This window comes from Nomascus leucogenys, unplaced genomic scaffold (genome assembly GCF_006542625.1).
Source record: "Nomascus leucogenys isolate Asia unplaced genomic scaffold, Asia_NLE_v1 001213F_47966_qpd_obj, whole genome shotgun sequence".
NCBI classification, from domain to species: Eukaryota; Metazoa; Chordata; class Mammalia; order Primates; family Hylobatidae; genus Nomascus; species Nomascus leucogenys.
This window is the reverse complement of record NW_022096916.1, coordinates 1-6095: the sequence shown is the minus strand read 5'-3', so window position 1 is coordinate 6095 and position 6095 is coordinate 1. Positions and strand designations below refer to the sequence as shown.

The window sequence follows — 6095 nt, the reverse complement described above, 5'->3', positions numbered from 1 at the left end:
CAAAAAAAAAAAAAATGTGGGGAGAGGGGACAGTGGTTAGAGTGTAAATCTTATGTTATTCCTACTTTACCTCAATTTTTAAAAATTGTTTGAAGCCATACACAAAAGTCTTATTTAGTGAAATCATGTACTGTATGATTTCATTTATATGAAATGTCCCAAATGGGCAAATTCATAGGAAGTAACTAAATACTTGCCAGGAAATAGGAGAGGAAATGGGGAGTAGGGCCAGTGATTCTGGGACTTCTTTCTGGGGTGCTGAAAATGTTCTGGAATTAAATAGTGGTGATGGCTGTACAGCCTTGTGAATACTATACTAAAACCCACTAAATTCTGCACTTATTTAAAAGGGTGAATTTATGGTGTATAAATTATATCTCAATAAAAATAAGGGGTGGTATGAGGAATTGGGAAAATATATAAACATATATATACACACATATATATATATACACATATATATGTACCTTAACTCTAATCAGTTCCCTTTGTCCTTTCTGCAACAAAGTTATAACCAACTGATAGTATAAGGTGTCTAGTCCAGATATCTTTCTCTCTCTCTCTCTCTCTATGTGTGTGTGTGTGTGTGTGTGTGTGTGTGTGTGTGTGTGTGTATCTGTATCTTTCCAGAAAAATATGCAAAATGGCTTGGTGAATTTTCTTTTTGATTTTAACACTTAACTTCTTTTGGCCAGTCTTGGTGACTCACACCTTTTTGCCCATTCTCTATGGACTTTCTACTTCATTTGGACTCTGCTTAGATTGGCCTAGTTTTCTCTTTAGTCAAATCTTCAGGAACCAATTAATTACCATTAAAAATGATTTAACAAGCTATTTTTATTGTTAAAAAATCCTCGTTTTGAGGAACACAACCACAAAGTAATCGTTGATTTAAGTAAAAAAAAAAAATACTTAATAATAAAATTTTAAAAACGTGGCTCCAGGCCATCCAGATGCCTTAACTTGGGCTCAGGGGTCTCACACTGATGAGTCTTCTTCATGTTTCTTTGATGCCCTTTTGTGGGCAAGAATCTATTTTGGGAGAAAACAGAATTAAGGTTATCTATCACAACAACCACTATCTCCAAATGCGTATTCATTCCTTTTATTCATTTTAAGTCTCATCTACCTGATGAGATAACTTATTTGAAGACAGGAATTGTATGCTGTTTAACAGTGCTTTGATTCTTCCACAGTTCAGTCATCCTTGCTACCTTGCAGGGGACTGGTTCTAGGATACCGCCCCAACACCATACCAGAATCTGTGGATGCTCAATCCCTTACATATAATGGTGCAGTATTTGCATATAACCAAAACACACACCTCCCATATACTTTATTTACTTAGAGACAGGATCACCCTTTGTCACTCAGGCTGGAGTGCAGTGTCACAATCACAGCTCACTGCAGCCTCAACCTCCTGGGCTCCAGTGATCTGCCCACCTCAGCCTCTTGAGTAGCTGGGACTACAGGTGTATACCACTACACCTGGCTGATTTTTCTATTTTTATTTTTATTAAAGACAAAGTCTCACTATGCTGCTCAGGTTGTTCTCCCAAAGTGTTGGGATTACAAGTGTGAGTCACCGTGCCTGGTCCCATGTACTTTAGGTCATCACTAATAAAATGTATAGATATTGTATAACAGGCAACAGTTGTTATACTGTACTATTTGTATTTTTATTGTTTCTTTTTTCAAATATTCAGCCTCATCTAGTTGAATCTGAAGATGTGGACTTGCTGATGAAGAGGGCTGACTGTGTCTAACTTCGGGTCTTGCATGCAGCTGGCACTTACTGCATTTTATTGACTGTTTTAGCTAACATTCAACGGACAATTCCTAATTTAAAAAACTCTTAAAAGTATGAAAAGAAAAAGAAACCTGCTCTAAAGTGGCAGGAAAACCAGCCTGGGCAACATAGCGAGATCTTGTCTCTAGAACAAAAGTTTTAAAATTCTCTGCCTGTCTGTAGTCCCAGCCACTCTGGAAGCTGAGGCAGGAGGATCCCTTAAGCCCAGGAGTTTGAGGTTACAGTGAGCTAGATCACACCATTGCTCTCCAGTCTGGGTGACAACAAAGCCCTGAGGAAGAAAAAAAAAAGAAAGGAAAGGAAGGAAAGAGTGTAAGTATTGAAAAGGAAGAGACAAAACTATCATTATTTGCATATAAAATAATAAATGTTAGCCAAAGAAGACTAAGAGAATCAACTAAGATTTTACTGGAAGTGATATGAGAATTCAGTATGGTGGCTAGATACAAAATCAAGAGAGCAGCACACAAACCTCAAATACCTTTCAGATGTGCCACCAATAACTAACTAGAAAATGGAAGAAAGATCCCATTTACAATGGCAATACAAATGTCTGAAGTATTTAGGAACAAAAATACAAAGATCTGTTATCTAACAAAAGACGTGTGAGATCTATATGATGAAAACCCTAAAACTCTTCTGAAAGACATTAACAAGAAATGAATACATGACATGAAATACGGTGTTCCTAGAATGTCGTACAGATGTCAATTCTCAAGTTAATCTACAAATTTAAGGTAATCCTATTCAAATCCCAAGATAGTTTTCAGTGGTGGCTGTTTTTGAGACCGGGTCTCACTCTGTTCCCCAGGCTGGAGTGCAGCGGCCTGATCTTGGCTCACTGCATGCTCCACCTCCCAGGTTCACGCCATTCTCCTGCCTCAGCCTCACAAGTAGCTGTCACTACACGAGCCTGCCACCACACCCAGCTAATTTTTTTTGTATTTTTAGTAGAGACAGGCTTTCACTGTGTTAGCCAGGATGGTCTCGATCTCCTGACCTCGTGATCTGCCCGCCTTGGCCTCCCAAAGTGCTGGGATTACAGGCGTGAGCCACTGCACCTGGTCTATTCAGGGAAGGTTTCAAGCAGAAAGATGAACTGAGTTGGCTTTGGAGAGATTCACAGGACTCCCACAGGCAGAGTGAAATAAGGGAATTTTAGATGGACAAAGGCACAGACAAGAGCAGAAATGGGGATGGTGTGACTGGAGTATGGTGAGGGGCTGCTCTGGCTGGAATGGAGGGCTACCACAATAATGGAAATAGTAAATGAGGCAAATAAGGTTGGATTAGGAGCATAGCATCAAGGTTGCCACCTTATTAAGTCACTCTTCCAATATGCTAGCACTGGCCTGTTGGGAAAAGTAATACATCACGTAATCAAACAAAAGGCAAAAAGAGGCAAGCTCCAGGAATGGGCACTGTAAACAGGACTCGCCCCAGAGTAGCCAGATGCAGGCTTTAGATATGTTGATGCAGGTTGAGCATCTCTAATCTGAGGGGGAATGTCTCATATGGTGTCCAAGAAATGGTGACACGTCTCACAGAGGGTCTAAGCTCAGGAGGGCTGGAGTATGAGACATTCCCCTCCCCCATGAATTTAAAGATATGGCCAAAAATTTTTTTAAAAAATGGCTACCGTGTAGTGCTTTAACTGGACCTATTTAGACAACGCCTTACACACTGGAGAAGGACGATACTATGTGAATCTAATAAGTCCACAAGACAATACTTCTCTCTTTTTGCTGCCTTCTTCCTCTCCAGGGTGATGACAACTCCGTGAGGGTGGAGATTATATGTCTCTCATCATTTAAGCAACAAGGAAATAAATTAGTGGCAGAGTAAGGGGTGACTCGGTGAGTACAACCAATTGTTGACATAGTTTTGGGTGGGAGAAAGTTTGCCATTATGTCAACTTAACTTCTTAAAATAGTCTAGTGGAATTAACTTGGTTTCATTTCACAGAGATCTCCTGGAAGCGAGGATCCTTTAAAAATCCTGGAATATACATTGCAGTAAAAGAACAAAGCATACCTCAGCCTTAAACGACAGAAGAAGAATGTCAAGTGGGAAAGTGACATTGGTTTTCAGTTTGTGGGTTCTGAATCCACACAAAGACAGGATTGTATTCTGAAAACCTGAATTAATTATTGTCCTTACCTCAATCAGACAAATCATTATAATCCAAAGTGTTAGTATTACAGTCACAGATATTGCCAAGATGACTTCGTTGTTATGGCCGTATCGTGGAACTTCTTTCATGAGCTTAAAAAAAAAAAAAGAAAAAAGAAAGAACAATTAAAAAAAAGAGAGAGAGAATGGAAGCTAACTTTTCAAAACCCCAGTATTCCAGTTGAGTAGCTTACAGGTTCTTTTGTTCTTTTTATTTTTTTTGAGACAGGATCTCACCCTGTCACCCAGGCGGGAGTACAGTGGTGCGATCACAGTTCACTACAGACTTGACCTCCCTGGGCTCAGGTGATCCTCCCACCTCAGCCTCCCAAGTAGCTGGGACTACAGGCATGTGTCACCACACCCAGCTAATTTTTGTATTTTTTGTGAAGACAGGGTTTCACTATATTGGCCAAGCTGGCCTCAAACTCCTGACCTCAAGTGATCCACCCACCTCGGCCTCCCAAAGTGCTGGGATTACAGGCGTGAGCCACCACCCCCGGGCTACAGTTCATCTTGTGCCGTAAACTATTTCACTGTCTACATGAGCAAAGTGGGAGATCACTGTCATGGCCTAAGTTACATGGCCAAGACAAGCTGTGGCCTGGGAGTCCCAGGTTCTCCTATGTGGGCACTGTCCTGGGATATGCTAAATGATCGGAAATCTGGGTCTCATGTTTCTGTGTGGTCCTCACCTCAGACGACTTCTGCTCTTTCTGTCCACTCTCAATATAGTTATCAGTTTTCCATTGGTCCGTATCCCATTCTGCCTTGGATGCCTTTGCTTCCTGCTGCTTGCTGAGAAGCTTCATCAGGAGGCCTGTTCGCAACATGAGCTTGGCACAGGTCATTTGCACATACGTTTCTGAACATTCCATTTTCAGGGTCCGGATAACATGAGACATGAACCTTCTCACATCCTCGTTGGGGATGAGGGACCGTAGCTGCTGGGTTAGCTGAATTTCAAACTGGTCACCTGGGAGGAGAGCAATGGTCATTGAAGCTTTTGGGCTCAGGGGACAGGTCCAGTCCCCATGTTGTTGTGTTTCCATTTTGTGTCAGTTTGTGTAACAGTTGGCTCTAAGTTGAACGCAGTCCCAGCGGAAGCTGCCGCAGGAGGATGATTGTAGTTTGTGTTTTCAGAGATGGTGCCTTCTGGCATAACAGTGTTTTCCATAAAAATGTTTTCTTCAGAGGCATCTCTTGCAGCTGTGTCTTCTACATGAGTGTTTTCTATAAAACGTTCTGAAGGAGCAAATACTTCCAGAAGAGGGTTTTCTTGAGGACTCAGGTCTCCTAAGGATGAAAAAACCCCTTGTGAATTTATGAGGCTCTTCTCTGCAGACAACGGCGGCCTATTTGGGAGCATGAGTCTATTGGAATGTGCGATTGGTTTAGCAGCCTCCATATTTTTAACCCTAGCCATTGCCGTTTCTAACATTAAAATGGTGTAGGCTAAGTCTTTTGACCTGTCTCTGACCTGAGGTAGAGCTTTTGCAGGGCTAGAGGCAGAAGGCATGACCATGGAGAAGGGTTTCAGCGTAGAGGAGACTGCTGCCTTATGCTCTTGGGTGAACGAAGGCTTAGTGTAGATGGTGTTTCCCGCTACCTTCTCAGGACCCTGCACTATGTGAGGCTGTTCCAGCTCCCTTGGGGCTGGACTCTCAAGCCTTTTCTCTTTGGCAGCATTGTCCACAAGTGCCTGGGCATCCTGTTCTTTCCTAGTGCTGTGCTTTCCCACCTCTTTGTAGTGTCTTTTCTGGATGCTCCTTGGGCCTGTGAGGACTCTGTTCACTCTCTGCAGGTTTTTGCCTACACTGTGAATCTTTACCAGGCTGTTTTCCTGTGGTTCAACAGTTTCTAGTTTATTGGGAATATTTGATGTTTAAATTTGTTACCTAGAAGGTTGGACTGTGAGGGGCTCTTTCTGTTGTTTTTCAAAATACTCCAGAGCCTATCTCCACCTTGTACATTTGAAAAAAGCAGTTTAGCGAATGGTAATGTGGATTCTGCATCTAGATTTCCTTCTGAGAAATAAGGGAAGATGTGTCTTAGTGCACTGATATCATCACTCTTGTCATTGGTGTCTAGCTGCTCACCCCCAAAGCCTGAC

At 41.9% G+C, this 6095-nt stretch overlaps 1 pseudogene; it reads right to left on the bottom strand.

The window, feature by feature from the left end:
- Positions 1–978: 978 nt before the first annotated feature.
- On the bottom strand, positions 979–6091 carry LOC115834092 (annotated as a pseudogene).
- Between the last annotated feature and the right edge of the window lie 4 nt (positions 6092–6095).